Below are 19,655 nucleotides of genomic sequence, written 5' to 3'. Positions count from 1 at the left end.
GGCCATTATCTTTGAAAAGTCATGGAGATTGGGATAGATCCCTGATGATTGGAAAAAGACAAATGTAGTACCCATCTTCAAAAAAAGGGAAGGAAGATCCAGGGAACTATAGGCCAGTCAGTCTTACCTCGGTTCCTGGAAAAATCATGGAAGGGATCCTTAAGGAATCTATTTTGAGGCACTTGGAAGTGATGAAAGTGATTAGGAATAGTCAGCATGGATTCACAAAGGGCAAGTCATGCCTGACCAATCTGATTAGTTTCTATGATGAGATAACTGGCTCTGTGGACACGGGAAAGTCAGTGGATGTGATATACTTTGACTTTAGCAAGGCTTTTGATATGCTCTTCCACAATATTCTTGCCAGCAAGGGAATGTGGATTGGATAAATGGACGGTAAGATGGATAGAAAGATGGCTAGAAGGCAGGTAGTGATCAATGGCTCAATGTCAGGATGGTAGTCCGTTTCTAGCGGAGTGCTCCAAGGTTTTGTTCTAGGACCGGTTTTGTTCAATATCTTTATTAATGACCTGGATGAGGGGATGGATTGCACCCTCTGCAAGTCTGCAGATGATACTAAGCGAGGGGGAGAGATAGATACACTTGAGGATAGAGATAAGGTCCAGAGTGACCTGGACAGATTAGATGATTGGGCCAAAAAAAATCTGATGAGGTTCAACAAGGACAAGTGCAGAGTCCTGCACTTGGGACAGAAGAATCCCAAGCATTGTTACAGGCTGGGGACCAACCAGCTAAGTAGTTCTGCAGAAAAGGACCTGTGGGTTACAGTGGATGAGAAGCTGGATATGAGTCGGTGTGCCATTGTAGCCAAGAAGGCTAATGGAATACTAGGTTGCATTAAGAGGAGCATTGCCAGCAGATCCAGAAATGTCATTATTCCCCTTCATTCGGCTCTGGTGAGGCCACATCTGGAGTAGTGTGTCCAGTTCTGGACCCCCCACTACACAAAGGATGTGGACACATTGGAGTGGGTCCAGCGGAGGGCAACCAAAATGATGAAGGAGCTGGAGCATATAACCTATGAGGAGAGGCTGAGGGAGTTGGGTCTGTTTAGTCTGAAAAAGCAAAGAGTGAGGGGGGATTTGATAGCAGCCTTCAACTTCCTGAAGGGAGGTTCCAAAGAGGATGGAGAAAGGTTGTTCTCAGTAGTGATAGATGGCAGAACAAGGAGCAATGGTCTCAAGTTGTGGTGGGAGAGGTCCAGGTTGGATATTAGGAAAAACTATTTCACTAGGAGAGTGGTGAAGCACTGGAATGGGTTACTTAGAGAAGTAGTGGAGACTCCATCCCTAGCGGTGTTTACATCTCAGTTTGACAAAGCCCTGGTTGGGTTGATTTAGTTGGGATTGGTCCTGCCTAGAACAGGGGGCTGGACTTGACAACCTTCTGAGGTCTTTTCCAGCTCCATGGTTCTATGAAGCTATGTATTGCAATAACCACCAGCTTTGGGGAGTGGCTGCCCCATTCTTTGGGGGAATCACCCTAATTGAGTGACCTCAGTGGGCTCCCCTGAGATCCCGGTCACATTGTCATAGTTGGTACGATACATGTTACACATGTGAATTGTGGTTTTCAACCAGAACCCCACATTTGTCAAAAAATAATGATATAATGGAGAGTTTAAGAGTTAAAAAATCAGTTTAAATGATTGAGCAATGATCATCCTATGATGACCTGGATAGACAGTGCCTTGAAGAATTGTGCTTACAAAAGATGATTGTTTAAAAAAAAAAAAAAAGCCCCAGAACAAGAACTGAAGTGATTGCTAAAATGGAAGAAGCAGGTGCTGAAAGAGAAAGAGCTTACCATCTCAGGCATAAGGAATTGCTAGCTGCTGAGGAGAAGGCTCACCAGATGCAACAGGAAACTGCTATGCTTCCACTCCAAGTGTTGGAAAAATAGAGAAAAGTCACCGCTGCCTGGAACTCCACTTCCCCTCCACAACAACAACAACAAAACTGGGAAAGGATTTGTCCCATTTACAAAGATACTGAAGAGAAAGAAATTTCTATCTAACTTTGAGCATCTGTGTGAATTCACCACCAGAGGAATGGTGTTTGCCTGTCCTGATTGTAACTGTCCATGGTGACATTGTTGGTTTCTCCAAAAATTAGCTAAGTCCAGTGTTGGAGTGCTCTCTACTAGTGGTGGTGTCTCACCCACTTTGCCATTTTTCTCCATCGCTGTCCCTTCCACACCACTGTAGCCTTCCCTCAGAGTACTGCCCCATGTCTGTATTCCACACTCTGGGGACCTCCCCTACTGGGAAACCCCAACCTCCCACACCCACGTTGCCTCAGTAAACTACTTCCAGTTGTCTAATCCCTGCCTCCAGGGCAAACTGTAGTTTGAAATCACTACTCATCATTGGCAAGGGGGTGTGGATCTGTTGCCTTCTCCTGACCTGACTGCTCCTCCACAGCCCTACCACCACCCTGGGTCCCTGACTCTGGGCCTCAAACTAGGGTTTAATCAGTTCTGAGCTCCATTGACTCACCCTGCCTTTCCCCAGCACTGCTCTGTCCAAGGTACCAATGCTATCAAGCAGCTAAGTCACACTCTCTCCAGAGCTTGAGCTCCTCCTGGTTAGCCATTATTTTTATACAGCCCTGATGGGCTCTGATTGGCTGCCACAAGCCCTCTTCCTATTGGCTTCTAGCCATAGTCCTCCCTCCGGCCTGTTTTAACACTTTATACCCCAGTGTAAGGTGACCACGCTTTCTCACAGATTTCCCTGGCTTTTCCAGTTAATGTTTAATAAAAGGGAATGGATGGAGTTTTGAATTATGTAAAATAGAAAGATACTATGTTAAAACATTCCAAGGTTACTTCTGAAACATACAGGTTAAAAATTTAGAAATTTTTAAATGTCTAATATTTCTTATGTAGGATGTGTTCATAAATGTGTTTGGTTTTGTCAGGAGTGTGGATTACTGGTGAGAAAGTTCCTAGTGATTTTGAACAATTAATGCCATTACACTTGAACAGACATTAAATTTGGTACCAGATGAAGTCTGGGCTGCTATGCGATAAAGAGCCAAGTTCTGTTTTGTATGTTGCTGAAATTGCAGATTAATTTGTGCAGAATTGAAGTCATGAAAGAAATAAACTCTTGGGAAATCAGAATTCTCCCCAATCTAAATAATGAAAGGAGTTTAAAAGAGGGACCTGCCCCACTTCTGTTAGAAAAGCTCATACGAGCCCAGAATAGAAAAACCACCTACTCTGAAGGAAGACAAAAGCATGTCATTTGTGTGGTACACTTGGGCACATCCAATCAGAGTGTCCAAGTGTAAAAAATAAACCTGCAAACCCAGGTGTTCCAAACACTCAGGCAAACTAGAGCCCAGCGCTGCTGCCTTGTGTACAGATGCTGTTATTGTTGTCTCTGAAAGATTTGACCTTATAGCTCATTAAAGCTAAATATGGGAACAAGAATACTGAGCTTATTAGCAATGCAGAAGTCAATGAAATAAGGTGTATGGCAGAGAGAGATACTACAGCAGCAATTTACTTTGGTAAAAGCGAATTGTGTTAAGGAGGAAGATTATATGTCTGGTGGTGGCCTTATCTGAATATTTTGTAAATGCACCTTAAATTAAAATCCACCTTAAGTGGAAGGGATTTGATGGCCATAATTGTGGAGGAAAAAATATAGTTCCTTCAGATCTAATTAGACTGAAAACTGAAGACTGATTTCTGCTTATGAAAGTCATGTTTATACCCAGGCACCCACAGAAAAAATATGAAGCTGCATGCATCAATAGTTATACACAAATAAATAGGTACTTGCATTCTCAAATACATTTTCATGTTATTGTCCTCTTCCCCCACACTGAACTCCAACCTCTGCCTGCCACATAAGACCCCCTGTACTTTATGGGGGGAAAGTGAATGCAACAAATTTCAAGATAGTGTGTTTTCCCTTTTTATTCTTTTCCAAACAGCCTTAAATAACATGCAGCAGTGAATTCAGCTGAAGTGAAGCTAAATAGCTATGGATGAACCAGTTGCCTTCACTGATTTCTTAGTTAAATAATGAAGCCCTTTTCCTGCAAAGTACAATGGAAGAGGGCACACTGTCAAAAGATTTCAATCTCACCTTTGTGACCAGAAATTGTAAACTATGTCGTCATCAGTGGAAAATGGACAGATTTTCAGGAAAGCCTCAGAACAGTCATTTAATCTTCCAAGTTATGAGCCTCCCACCATTGTAAATGTATCCCTCACCCCCAGACAGAGTTTACACACACACACACACACACACACACACACACACACAGAGGATTAATGCAAAAGAAGAAGGTACTACAATAGCTGAACTTCTCAGCTTTCAGAATTTCAGCTGCTAAATGACATGTTCTAAATTCAGTTCAAATATTTCTCCTAAATCACCAGTCCAAACTATTAAGTCTATAGTATGAAAAATACCACAGACCAGACCTTCCATCTGACTGGTCCCTAAGACGACAATTTGTCAACCAGAGGGGATCTCCAACCACGGGCTCCAAGCCCATTGCATGCTGCTGACAGGTTCCCCCAGCAAATGCCCTGCCTCACCCAGCTGCCCAACATAGCTGGGCTGCTTGCCCAGCTGCTGCAAGCTCCCTAGGCAGCACAGGCTCCAGTTCCTACTGTGGGGCTCCACCTCATGCATCTGGAGGCAGCCACAGGGCTTCAGCCCCAGACTCATGCTCCAGGGAGCTGCTGCAGGATTCCAGCAGACTGGCGGGGGACTCTGGCTCGCCACTGCTATGGGGCTGCAGCCTCTGCCTCGTGCTCCCAAGGGCTGCTGGAGGTTGCCATGAGTCTTCAGCACTGCTCTGCTACAGGCTGCTGGAGATTGCTGCAAGGACTCCAGCCCTGGTCCTGTGCTGCCCCCCAGCTGGGCTGCCAACTCTGTTGCTCAACCCCAGCTGGCCCTCCTGCCCTTAGGCTTCTGGTATCTCTGGTCTAGGAGCATCAATGGTCCTACCAGACCACCAGTGTGTGCCAGTTTTCAGAGGTACAACCTATACTGTCTGATTTATAGAGATATAGATGTATACCTACCACAGAATGTCATGTAAGAAGCCTGCCTTTAACAATGACCTGCTAATTAGTCATTTGAAATTCTTCAAATAAAGTTCTACATAAAAATAGAGATGGATATATTAGTCATTGTGAATAATCTGAAGAACTAAGCCCTTGTGTGTCAGTGAATCCATTCATGAACTCATTCCAATTTTGGGATAAAATATTCATACGTATTCCCCAAATAGTCAAAATAACAGCTTTCAGGATAGCGTCTGATCTATAACAGTTCATAACAACATGAATAGCTAAGCAATTATGTGAATCATATGATATTGTTTCTGCTCCCTCCTGATTAACTTGCTGAAATGTTTTAAGGAGTAATTCTAATCTGAAAAGTGATTCTATAAAATTGTCATCCTGAGGTTTCACGTTCATTATCCTTGGATAATTTCCATAGCTATTGTGCTTTATTTTCAAGTACTAAAATGGGAAGTATTTCTCACTGCCAGCACTCATTGTAGAATCAAAAAACCAAGATTAATTATTTTCTATTCATTTATCACCAGAAATTAAAATTCTGAAGTCCAAAATATGCCTCCAAATCAAAGCTATACAATCCTCAGCCTCTCTCAAGAGACTGAAATAGAATGCTTTTCAACTGTGATTGACATCAATAGAAGTCAGTCATACAAAATAACTGCAATACCTGATGGGAGAAGAGTCCTCCACTATTCTAAATGTACTGTCTTATCAATAGAAGTCCTCATGAACTGAACAGAGGTAACATTTCCATTGATTTAAATGGAGTTAAAAACTCTTGAATCAATTAGATGTTCCAATTTTTAAAAGGAAAATGCATGTTACTTACAAAACCGTAGTGCCTTGATTAATACCCAATATTTTTCAAAATGTAAAAATATAAAATTTGAGGTTTTAATCTATGATCCAGCCTAGTATATCCTCAGAAAAAAAGGGGGTTTTTTGGGGGGGAGGGGAGGAGATAGAAAAGAACACACATGAATTCAATAAAATTTTATTTTTACTCTCCTCAAAATGGGTTCACATATAGTTGCTTCTACACCAAGAATCTATTTTACCAAGTTCCAGTCCAGAGCATGCATTTTTAAAAGGTAATATAGATTCTTTGAAGATAGAAGTTGTAATAAAAAAGGGTTCACCGGCTCTTGAAAGACTGTGCTATTTTCTCCAGATTTATCTGAACTGTTGCTAAGGTTTCACTTCAAATAGGCACATTTAAGGACTGAGAGAGAGATTCTGATTTCAGTTATACTGATGACAACCTACAGCAACTCCACTGAAACCAGTGGTGTTAATCTGGGTTGGTAATGGTTTAGAATTAAGTCTATTACATTACTTATTTAGATAATCAATTAACTAAGTAAAGGCACTTTATCAGAACATTTTAGGCTGGATTCTATGTTGTCCTGTACCTAGTATAATGATTTATACTAATGCAAGTGAGTGTAACACACTAGCATTCTAACTTGGTAGAATTTTAAGCTGGTATGAAACCCATATTCAGCAAAACAGTAAAGTGACCCAAAGGCAGATAAAGTAGAAGGGCTTCTTTACTGTGGATACTTGTTCCATCTCAAGCCCCATAAACCTTGTCTGCGAGAGCAACAAATTAACTACAGGTAAACTCTTTTATCCGAATTAGCATGTAATTACACATCTATTACAGCTCCTCTTAAACTCTTATTTAGTAATGTGTAAAGCTATATAATGAATAGTAATAACCATGTGATGAATATAATTATCCCCACCCATTTACATCATTTTTAGCTGATGCATACAGTTCTCACACCACAAAGTGCCCGAATCTGCAGTTTATAGCGCGGGGAAAGAGAAGTGACTCTGAATATATATTTCAAAAAGAATGGTAATAGAGAAGGGGGGAAAAGAAAATAACATTGTTCTACACACAAGGGATTCATTAGAAGTTATGTTCCTTGTTCACAGCAAACAGGAAGTGAAAGGAAAGCAAACTTTCTCTCAAGCAGAAAAAATACTGCCTTAGCCAATCTTCTCTTTAACATGGTAACCATTATCCAGATTGTTACTTACCCTTTACATACTCCATCACTTAAGTCCCATTGACTTCAGAGGGAAGTGTCGTGTGTTTGGGATATTAGATATGAGAGGAGCCAGTAAACACCAAAGAAACTGAATCTAACTTTATTATACACAGAAAAGTAAAGGAAAGAAATGAAGAATTACATAAATCCATTCCAAAGAATGGGATAGGTAGCATAGACAATATAACACTACCTACGCCTAGGACAGTTCACAATATATGTAACGTTACAGATATAAGCATACATGTACTTATTTCTATAAATATCACACAGTTCCACCAATAGCAAGTTACACTTGTCAAATGGAAGGTCGTGGCCTCTTTCTTTCCCCACGTGTAGAGGCTTCCACAATGCATTTGCTGGTAGGAACAGGCACCAACTTCTTAACTGCAGTGAGTAAGTTAGTGGGGACCCCTTACCCCATCCCTTCCACCAATTATGTGTTCTACACCTATATTTATACTTGACTTGGTCGTTCTAATCATCTCTACCAATTGATTACATATTGGTAATTATGTATTGTATAAAGCACCTATTACACTCATATTTGGAGTACATTCTGCCACGCAGGATATTGCTAAAACTATACATGTAGTTAAAAGTTTCATGGCTGTACTCTGTAATTTTTGCTTATCAGAACAGAAGTACCAGTATAAGGTTGCTTGTCCTGTTTGTGTTTGATGTGGTCTTGCTGTACCAGGCTTAATCTGCATTGTTATGCAAAACAATTTCCTTTAACCCAAGCCTTGCCTGCATGCTTTGGCACACAAGACTAGAACCAGGCCTGGGGTTTGCTTTACAGGGGTCTGCACTATCCTCAAAGCAGACATTATTGTCAAGGCAGGGCTGTCCAGGCTTCCCTACAGTAAGCACTTCACTGGATAGAGATGGAAGACTGCAGTGTTTTAAAAAAATGAATCAAATCACTTAAGCACATGCATCATGGTGAGTGAATTTTAGAGACACCTAACTCTCAATGAATTTCAGTGGGTGAAGAGGAACAGAAGGTGTGTTTACTCAAACTTGCACCAATTTAATTAATTATCAATTCAAATCCCACAGAGACATACTGATATCAGTTTAAAACTGGTTATTTTGGTCCTATAAATTAAAATACAGATTTTAGTCGATCCAAGTGATCACACACAATTGCCTCAATTTAACTATGAGTTTCTAATCAAATGATAAATGATCAATTAAAAATTAAGTTAAACTGATATAATTTTGCATGTAGACCAGGCTGTAGACTTAGGCCTATGTTTATATTCCACTCCACATTATGAATGAAATTGGACCTTCACCATGAAAAAAGTATATAGTCCCTTACACTTTCCATAGCATTAAGGATTAGGTTGGCAACTGAGGCCTGGTCTATACTAGAAGTTTGTCAAATTTATCTGCATATAATCACTATTCTAAACAATGAATCCTTACTACCAAGCCTGTTCTATCAACTTAAAGGCCTGTTTTTCACAAGCATTAATCCTAAATGTTGAGCATGCAAAGTTATGTTATGGAAGTGTAAACACAACATTGCAAAAGTCTATGTTCTTGGCCCATGGGAGGCATTCCACTGTGCCTGCTCTGACCAGGACTCTACTGTTCTCTAAGTGAACAGGAAAAGCCCATGGGAAACTTTGAATATAATTTCTTTAGTGGGCAGTGTGGTGACAACACAGAGCAGGCAGCACTTTGGGCCAGGAATTCAAGTTCCATGAGCTCCAGGTCCCATGGGCACAGACAAGCACTAGCATGGAGCATGAAAGAGATCGTGGACCTTATTGATGCAGGGGGAGAGGAATCCATTCTCATAGAGCTTCCAACCAGCAAAAATAATTCAAATATCTATGCAAAGATCACAAAGTCCATGATGGAGAAATGATGTGCCGGGGTGCCCAGCAGTACCATGTGAAAATAAAGAATATGAGGTAGTCCTACCAAAAAAAAAAAAAAAAAAACCACACACCACTACACACAATGAGACAAATCAGACGGTTTAATGGCAAACAAGCCACTTTTACAAGCACTGCATTTGACCATGAGGTGTGGAGGACTCAACCAGCTTCCCAAGACACTGTGGAATCCTCCAAAACACTCATAAGGGCAGCAGTGTGGAGGACAGCGAGGGGATGGTGCAGGAGAATGGTCAGCAGGCAAGCGGTGAGAGCCAAGAATTTTTTTTTTTTATAACCTCTGATACAATCCCCTCCTCCCAGGGCATCCCACAGTTGGGTACAGATCCCTGATATCTCACATGGCAACCTGAATGATGGAGGGGAAGCTATTAGTTGCTCTCTCTGCTACTAACTTTATTAGCCCATCCCTTCAGCCCATCTCTCCCACTCCCCCGCCTCCCCTCTTATTCTCCCATCTGCAGGCTCTGGCCGAAGTAAGAAAATAGCACCAGTACCAGCAGAATGCTGTTTCTAGCAGATCAAATGCCTGCAGTATTTCAATTCACTCAACTCCAGGGCTTACATAAACAGCACATCCATAGCATCCTCAGATTTGTTCTCTTGCTGGAATCCCATACATACGCTCTCGACATACTCCACCATTGGGTGCACCAAGGCAAACATCATCACAATGCTTCAATGCTTGCACTGCTATGGAATCCGCACAAATAACCAGGACCAAAAAAAAAGGGAGCGAAAAGACTGTTTCCCAAGCAAGGGGGAGGGAATAGACAAGTTAATTATGGGACACTGAAATCATGAACCCAGAGTCACCTGTTGCACAGTTTTGGTCCCAGCATGCACCTGAAGCCTAACCCAGAATTCAAACCAGCACGGGTATTGCGGGATAGCTACCCACAGTACATCACTCTCAATGTTTCTGGCATTCTCCCCGCTGGGGAAATTTTGCACACAATGGGGACATGGAACTTCAACTTTGCAAAAATTGGGTGGTAAGAAGTGGACCTTAAGAAATGTGTCCTTATCTCGTAGTGTAGACATGGCCTAAGTCACCATTCCTTTCATCACTTCTCCATCCTTTACGCAAATTCTGCCATCTGCAATGGCATACAAACATGCACAATAACACTTCTGTCCTTAGCTATTTCCAATAGGGAAAACCACTTGTGTACACGTAGTTGAAAAACAACCTCCTTTCCACCCAACACTTTGTGATGTAACCCTCCCCAACCATTCAGTGATGAACTGTGTTACATGCTGAGTATTTTGATACATTTAAACAGCAATTTCTATCACAGGTGCCTAAAAATGTCTGACTTCTTCCCCAAGTCTCTGGATTGCAGAAAGAAAAAGTGATTGTTCTCAGGAAGAGGGGAGGGGAACCACCACTAGAGAAAGTAATTAATAATACAAGCAATAGCATTTTGCTATAGAAAATGTCCCAGGATTATTCCTTTTTAGGCAAAATTAATGACTAATTCAAGCATATTCAGCATAACAATTAATCAGCAGGAGCTCTGTGAAAGACTGTCAAAAGGAAGAGCTGGGGGTGAAGTGCACCAGGAATTCCTTACATACTGCCAAGTGGGTAAGCAGAACAGGAGCCAACCTGGATAAGGGTCAGCCTGACAGGAACATGGTGGGGCAGGTTCTTGTGTGGCCTACGGGATATGCCACTCATGTTGGGAGGACAGGGTCGTGTGCTCAAGTCCCACCTCCCCCAGGATGGCCAGATCAGGGTTTCCAGGATTTTGAATTCAAGAGCTTAGTTTTTTTTTTTTTTTTTTTAAACAACAGTATAGGATATGAATTGCTGCATTTCATAATTGCTAGAAAGAAATAGCGGATATAAATTATAGGAACATAATCACATGTTAACAACACTATTTTAATATAGATACAGACCAGCGTTATTCTCGTATTGCTGACTTACATAAGGTACTACATTTTTCATGAGGCTACTTATTTACACATTTCAATTTTGTGGGATAATAGTATCAAGATGATAGAGTAGAATGGAGAAGCTCACCATTCCAGTCATCTAGTTCTGCGAGCCAATGTTCAGAAGCCACAAAACTGGAGAGATCCATTTCACCCCGGCACCACCTTTCCACCGCTCCCGTTCCCGCCCCTTTGCCTCACTGAAATTATGAAAGACACAACAGGGATATCCAGAGGGATATTTTTCTCAATGACATCTAATCTGGTGAATAAAGACTGCTAACTTCCCTTCAAATTGCTACGAAGCACATTTCCCTGTCCTACAACTGCTGAGCCAGCAATTGAATATTTTCTTGAAGCTGTCAAGGTGACTAGCATATGGCTTCATGAGCAAGTGGAGCAAGAGGTACGCTGTGCCCCTTAGAATCACTATTGGCATTTCAACATCAATGGTAACCTGACACTAGGGAAAGAATATCCCTGCTTGCAATTGTTTGAACAGTCCTGTGTTCCTAAAGAGGTGATCATTATGCACTTTCCCTGACACACACACACACACACACACACACACACACACACACACACACGTCAGTGAAGGGTCCTGGGTTATCCACAATGCATGTATAATCATAGAAAAGTCATCTTTTCTATTAAATGTACTCTGAGCCAAGGTGGGCTTAGCCCAAAACAGGAATCAGTGGTGCTATGGTAACTTATACTAGCTCAGAATCTGTTCTAGGTATCTTTTATTGGTGGTGGTAGAAGGGAGAATCCAAAAATGTGGCCTTTGTTCCTTTCTCACCTTCATTTCTTCCTTGTCTTAGATCAAAAGTTGTTCTGGGCAGGAACTGTCCAATGAGAAGCCAGCACCTAAGTATTGCGTATATTATAATACAAACTGTATTAATAGTGGACAAATATTATCCATAAAGCTCATGGGACTAGTTTGATAAAAGACTGGTTTCCAAAATATAAGAGGGAAAAACAAACATAATTACATAAACATAAAAATGTGTTTATGCTTATTGTACAAATAAAGAGAATACTGAGCATCTGTCTTCTGAAGCTCTCAAAAAAGTGAGGGGATTATTTTACCCATTTCACAGACAAGGAACCGGGAGTACAGAACATTTAAGTGACTTGCCTAAAGTCACTGAGTAAACCTTAGCACCATCAAGAATAGAGTCATTAACTTCAGTGCTGGATATTCAGCCTAGGCACTGGACCATGCTGTCCCCTATGCATTGCTCTATTTTAAAGGGTTATTTTTATTGAACCCTCCTCGCCCCCTCCAAACAAAACATTAAGTCTTGGCTTAAGTTTGGGGCAAACACTGATCTCAGTATCTGGCTTACATGACCAACTTACTTGGCCCTTTCTTAGTACTTAGACAGCTTAATCCTGCACTGCTCAGATAACAGCATTCAGCCCTATTTTTATGAAAATGCACCAAAGAGTTCCTTTCCTTTTTGAAACTATTTACTTGAGGCTGTATTAAAAAGGAAGAGTTTAATCTTAAATTAACCTCTTTTTATAGCTATGCAGAGACTTTTATGGGAAAAGGGCCCTGAAAAGCAAACAGCAGATGTTGCTTTACAAAATCAGTTTGCATAAATATCACATTTTCACCCGACAGTCAATAAATGCAGTTCCTTACAGCAACATTATACATAAAAATGATAGAACCCATCAAGATTTTGCCAAGATGAGTGTTTCACATAATAAATATCTGAATAGAAGCTGTCAGAGATTAGATTTAGGTCTCATGAGATTGCAACATCACTGCACAAGATTTATGGTACATTGGTGAAGCTAAAAGGACTTTTAACATCTGAGTAAGTATTTTTCTCTCACTAAGGCACATTTTTTGAAGACTGTGCTGTAACCAGTATGCTTATATAGACTTTTTCCTTAGTCAATTCAAGTCACAAAGTAACTCAATTTTTAAAAAGTGTCATGGTGCATGAAGGGAACCATACTTAACATTGTGTTGCAACACATCCTAAGATACTTCATTTGGACCGCCAATACTGATTGGTGGTCATATCGAACAGGCTAATTGAGCCAACAATTAGTCCTGAAGCTAGACCAGAACAACAGTTAGTATAGAAGATATGCTGTAATAGAAAACAGATCATTACATCACAATTCCAAAGAAAAAAGTAATGGACAACCTGCCAAGGTATCATCTGCATCAAGATGTCAAACCCTCCTCAAAGTCCTTGGTTCCTTGTGATGAACAGGATCTAAATAAAAGCAAAAGGACAATAGCTCTCTCAGGCACCCATAATACTGAGAGTGACTATGTGCTAACAGAGTTAACACAACCATGGACAAACAAATATCAAGAGCAACAAAGAGACTTCAAGTGACAATTCACCTTAACAGCCAAAAAGACTATGATATAAGGAACTGTTCTGAGAACAATTGTGACAAAAATCCACTGAGGCTCAGAGATAACTTTTTTGGACAAATGTCATATTAGGCATATATCCAATTATAAATTCACTTGTTATGTTTGGTTTGTATTGTTTTATTTAATTATCTGGCAGAAACATTATTCTTAAGTGCTAACCTTTAATGTTGTGTCAGAGGACACAAAGTAAAGATTCACATGTAACCAGCTCTCTCTTTTTTTAAATAAAGGTAAATCTCAAAATACATAAGAAACATACATAAGAACAGCCATCCTGGATCAGACCGAAGGTCCATTTAGCCCAGTAACCTGTCGTCCACTAGTGGCTAATGCTAATTCCTACAGAGGGAATCAATAGAATAGGTAATCATCAACGCTACATCTACACTGCAGGTTTTTGCACAAAAATCTGCAGAGCGTCCACACCTCAAATGAGCTTTGCGCAAGTAAATAGTCAGTAAAATGGCAGAACAGAGGGCTTTTTGCAGTGTAGGTAAACCTCCTTTTAGCGCAAGAGTTCTTGTGCAAAAAGGCAAGTGTGGACACTCCGCAGGGGTTTCTTGTGCAATAAACCCCTATGGGAAAAAGCACAGGTGCTCTGATTGCCATTAACTGAATGGCTATCAGAGCTTTCTTGTGCAAGAGCAGCATGGACGCTCTTTTGCGCAAAAGGACATTGCTTTTGTGACGCTTTTGCGATGCGCTTTGAGGTGTGGACGTGCTCTTGCACAAGAAGCTTTTGTGCAAAAACTCTTGTGCAAGAAGCCTACATTGTGGACATAGCCCAAGTGATCCACCCATGTTGCCCATTTCCAGCTTCTGACAAACAGAGGCAAAGGCACCATTTCTATCTAATAAGAGAAGACACTGTTTCTGCCCGATGCAGAAATGCAATGTCAGAATTTCAGGAACTTTTCTTCTCACCAGAATGGTCTCATGGCTACATATATTAGAAATTAAATGTTTGCTTAAATACTGTCAACCCAAACTTACTTAGGATAATTTAAGGCTCAGCCCTGTGAAGTGAATGGGAACAATACTAAGGAGGAGGAGGTTCCCACTCACAAACCTCTTCCAGGAATCCTTTCTTTATTCTTAGATAAATCTTGTGACCTTACTTTTGGTTTCTAGGCTTAGAACATACAACAGAGAAGCAGGTCATATTGTGAAGTGAATGAGAAAAGCAATGATGGAGATGGTAGGCAAAAACATAAGAATGGTAATACTGGTCAGACAAATGGTCCACTTAGACCAATACCTTGATCAGTACCAGAGCTTCAGGGGAAATATACAGAACAGGGCAGTTGCATTGACCTACCCTAATTTCCCCTCCAGGCAGGCAGACAGAGGTTTGGGGTCACACTGGGCCCAGGACTGTATCTCTGGATGTTAAATATCAGTTAATTTACTAGTCAAATAGTTGATGGAATTTCTATCGACTACTTAACTAGATGATAGGCACTTCTGCATTCCTCCTTTGAAATGTACAAGAGCCCCTTCTGGGGCTCTTGTACATTTCAAAGGAGGAATGCGGAACTCCACATGCAGCCCGGGGCCAGCAGGAAGTCCCGCTGACTCCGGGCTGTGCATGGCATGCCAGCTTTGAAATGTACAAGAGTCCCCAACAAAGGCTCTTGTGCATTTCAAAGTGGAAGCGCTCTCATGGAGCCCAGGGTCAGCAGGGGACTCCCCAGCTGATCCTGGACTCCGTGTGGCATTTCAGTGGAACCAGGGATCAACTGGGGACTCCCCAGCTGACGGGTTCCACTAAACTTTTTCCCGGAACCCAGGGTTAGTTGGGGACTCTGATAGACACAGCAAGGGGGAATTGACTAGTAGACTGACTATCCAATAAACAAATGCTTATTGGATCGTCGACTAGTCTTTAAGGGTATGTCTACACTACCACCCTAGTTCGAACTAGGGTGGTTAATGTAGGCAACCAGAGTTGCAAATGGAGCCCGGGATTTGAATTTCCCAGGCTTCATTTGAATATTGCCTGGCGCCGCCATTTTTAAATGTCTGCTAGTTCGGACTCCGTGCCCGCGGCTACACGCGGCTCAAACTAGTGGAACGAGGTGTACCAGTAGTTCGGAATCAGAAGCCTAATCCAAACTACCTAGTTCGTGCCGCGTGTAGCCATGGGCATGGAGTCCAAACTAGCGGACATTTAAAAATGGTGGAATCCAGCAATATGCAAATGAAGCCCGGGAAATTCAAATCCCGGGCTTCATTTGCAACTCTGGTTGCCTACATTAACCACCCTAGTTCGAACTAGGGTGGTAGTGTTGACACCCCCTAACATCCTTACGCTGGACATCTTGACCTTAGATCATCCCACGATTTTCAGCACATTGGGCTACTCGTAATCCTTATGCTTGCTTATCAGCTGCCATGTGACCCAAGTCCTTCCATTTCAAATTGAATTGTTCTATGTCACTGATAATCACACTCTTCCAAGTCATCCTTGGTCTACCCCTCTTTTTTGTTGGATTTTCTGGCTTCCGAATCATAATTGGTAGCTGGTTATGATCCATTCATAACACATGCCCTAGCCATTGATGTCCTCTCTTACAAATTGTTTGTGATAGAAACCTCACTTTTATCCATTTTTCTGATACCATTTGTTTCTTTCTTCATAGCTTACTCCTAATATTCCCTGCAAGCACTTATGAAATCTAACTTCTGAGCATCTGTTTTCTTAAGTTGCCAAGGTTTACTGCCATAGGTTGCTATGGCTATACCACTAGCTGAACAGAAGCTTAATGCTGTATCCTTACATACAAAACTAAGTTTCCAAATGTTCCTAATTTCATCCAAGGGCTACATTCGCTTTGCCAATTCTTATTTCTGCAGAGCATGTACCATCTTGCCTGATTGGTACCTTATTGATCTACCTTTTCTAGCTCTTCATTGTCTATTTTGAAGCCTTATCTCCAATTCCCATGGTTTTACCTTCTCTGTTTCTCATTTTTTTAACTTCATTTGTTCATGTCTGAAGTAAAACATGGGCAAAAGCAAGCATTAGTATTGAATAAAACAATGTTTTTCTATGTTACTCACTACACGTTGTTTAAAGAATTGTTGTGTCTACTTTTGTTGCATTTAAGTACCAGATTGGAGATATCAAATGTGATAGACTCACAAATTCAGATTGATATAGAGGGAATTAGAAGCCAGCAAAATGCATGATGTGTGAACTTAATAATAATTAATAAAATTAGTATATGCAAATATCAGGTGTGCTTGTTAAATTAAATCAATCAACATTTTAAAAGTTTATACTGGAGTCTTCAACATGTCACTTCATCAGACTGTTTCTTGGAAATATACTTATTAAGTTAAATCATGAAATGAATGCTATGATGCACAGAATGATTAATGTGTATTTGTAATCTGAAAATGTTTTGTCTGTACTCTAATTTAGAACTGACCTAATTGTTAAAGGTTCTCTCTGAACGAAAAGATAGATATTAACTAAAAATATAAGTGATTGCTTCTTGCATATTGAAGATCATTTTGTAGATTGCATATAATGCATAATAAAATATACAAATACAAAAATCAAATGAGAAGGTTCTTGCTCATTGGGCTAATGAACTTCAGAATGGACATGATTTGTTCCACACCCAGAAAAGAAAAATGCTCAGTAATTTTCTTTATCAGCATTAATGAATGTGAACTATTCATCAGGCTGGCTGGCAGGCAGGCAGATACTGATCTAAACACATACCAATAAACACTGTCCTATTAGCATTGCTTCATTCCATACTAGCTGAAGGCACATGAGATTGTATTACCCAGAAACATCTCTCTTGAGGAAGGGATGGACTAGAAGTGCTGCAATATGCCTTGGACTTTGGACCACACACAGAGCTTCTGATAATATGCTGCACCAGTGATAAAAGCCCTCATGCAGCTCTGCAAGCTCCCCGGTCCTGCTTCTCTAGGGCAGCTGATCACCAGTGTGACATATTAGATGTCAACCACAAGCAGGAGAGACTTATTGATGGGTTCCTATGTATTCACAGCATGAGTCCAAACCTCCTTGCAACTTTAACTTCCAGCAATATATACCAATAGCCTATAACTGACACTTTATAATGTGTTGCTCTTTAAGGATCTGTCACACAATTAATGCTCCTGCTAATTCCTTGGACTCCTGGGTTCACTCATGCAGTCTCATATTACCCCAGACAACAACACTCCCTCCCCCCGAATTGTACTCTCTCAGTTTTGACAATGAGCCTAGATTACTCTGTATTATCTTGAGTGCAGATAAGCTCTTGTACTTTATTTCCACTTCACTGAACTTTAAATCGAGACATTGAAAAGAAAGGGCATATTTCAAGGAGTGCTAAATTCCTTTGTGCCATGCTACGTACACCTAAGCTCCCCCTCAAAAAAAAACAAAACTTATGCTGGTTGTGGCAGTATCTAAACTAATTTTCTTCTCCCCCAAAAAGTGACTTTTTCTTCAGTTGGAGGAAAATCTCTTCTACTCTCTTTAAATTGACTGAAAAATTAATTATGCCCATGTAAAAAATAATCGGAACTGCTTTGCCTCCATCTCTTCTAACTCAGTATTTGAATTTAGAAATTTCAAACACTCATTGCATAAGCAATCTTGAACATGAAACAAACTTCACTAAAACCCATAAAAATGGACGTTAGTAATGTATCAACAATAAAAATATCACTTCTGAGCATATCCTTTGTGGAGCACAACTGGAAGATTGAAAAACGGCCCTGATTCCGAGCCTTTCTTATCCCTGTTTTATACAAGTATAATTGTGTGGTATCAAGGCAAACAGCCCCAATACAAACCAGATTTTAAAACAAATGCAGATGCAACTGACAGTCTGCCTGTCAGTTGATTGACCAACCTTGTGAAAGGAAAAAAGGATTTATAGTAGGTCAGTGAACCACATTAAGACTAAAACATGATCTTTTGTCCCAGTTACAGACACTTCTTACCATAAGAGATAATACAAATAGCAGAAAAATCAGAGAAATAGTACTCAATGGCTATGAATGACCCATTTACAGATATACATAAGAACAAAATGAATCCTATTAGTATTGATATGCAGCTTCTGCTGTACACAAATGATTTCTAAAACAGTGGCAGGAGACAAACTCCCGTTTTGATTTGGTTTTATTTTTCCCTGCTTTCTACCTGGTAATATCAAACAAAGAAAGTTAGCTGATTTTAACAATGATGGCTCCAATAATTAAATGCATCAGCTGGAATTTAAAGAGATTAATAACCCTACTGAACACACACAGCTTAAAAATAAAGTACTGACGTGGCCATGCTTCAGGAGACACATCCGACAGAGCCTGAAGATTGCAAACTACAATTGGTTAGGCCTCTCAGATTATATGTGCTTTTCTTCTTAAAATAAGGGGTATACCAATGTATAAAAAGTCATATTTTAATATTTTGATCTAAAGGTCTGACAAAAAGGGAATATTTACAGTCTTCAAAGCTAAAATTAGCAAATCTATATTCACCTTTTCAATCTTTACATGTCAAACCAGGATGATGCCCATTTTTTCATACTTCATGACTAAGTGACATAGGCCACCATCCTATTATTATAGATGGCTACTTTAACAAAATTAACCCCAGTCCTTGGTAAATCTCTATCTCTATACTGCAATACTGGCCAGATGATACGCTGCTCTAGGTTAACGAAATGCTGTAGGATTTCTCAATTTCCACATAAAAAAGATTATAGGTTTTATTTCCCTGTAGCTCATTCAATATATTTGAGGCAGGACTACTTCACAGTGTCACATGACTTGACAAATTCTCTGAGGATAATTATACCTGAGGATACACAGCTCAGATCCCCAGGGTATGTAGCTCCAGCTAAAATAACTATCTAGTAGAGAGTTTCAATTAAAAAAAACAAAGAACAAATCCCCTGCTGCTTCCAGATTTGAGGAAGATTATAAAGTCTTTCAGAGACCACATGATCTCTTGCACTATCTTTAAAAAGAAACAGAACATAGAACTGGTATCCTTATATAGGAAATTAAAACCTTGGAGGTATATGATGTTTCTGCCCCTTTGCAGAATCTTCAATCTAAGATATGAAATAAAACATTCTGTCATAAGGTTGACTTTGTCTGGGAAAAAAACAAAAACTACTGAATATTTGGTGAGAGCACTGGCAAACTATAGACAAACGAAAAGCTAACAAATAAGATTACTGCTGCTTTTGCAAATAGCAACAA

The 19,655-nt window shown here is 40.3% G+C and overlaps 1 long non-coding RNA gene across 1 annotated transcript in view; it reads right to left on the bottom strand.

Moving 5' to 3' along the window:
- The window catches only part of LOC142829444 (uncharacterized), a 91,195-nt gene that overhangs the window by 57,359 nt on the left and 14,181 nt on the right, over positions 1-19,655 (bottom strand). Inside the window, exon 2 of the long non-coding RNA XR_012903857.1 lies at positions 13,168-13,239. This is a non-coding gene — a long non-coding RNA (uncharacterized LOC142829444). The remainder of the gene's footprint in view (positions 1-13,167; positions 13,240-19,655) is intronic.

The sequence above is a fragment of the Pelodiscus sinensis genome, chromosome 5, assembly GCF_049634645.1.
Source record: "Pelodiscus sinensis isolate JC-2024 chromosome 5, ASM4963464v1, whole genome shotgun sequence".
NCBI lineage: Eukaryota > Metazoa > Chordata > Testudines > Trionychidae > Pelodiscus > Pelodiscus sinensis.
Note: the sequence above shows the minus strand (reverse complement) of the source record. Positions and strands in the feature narration are given on the sequence as shown.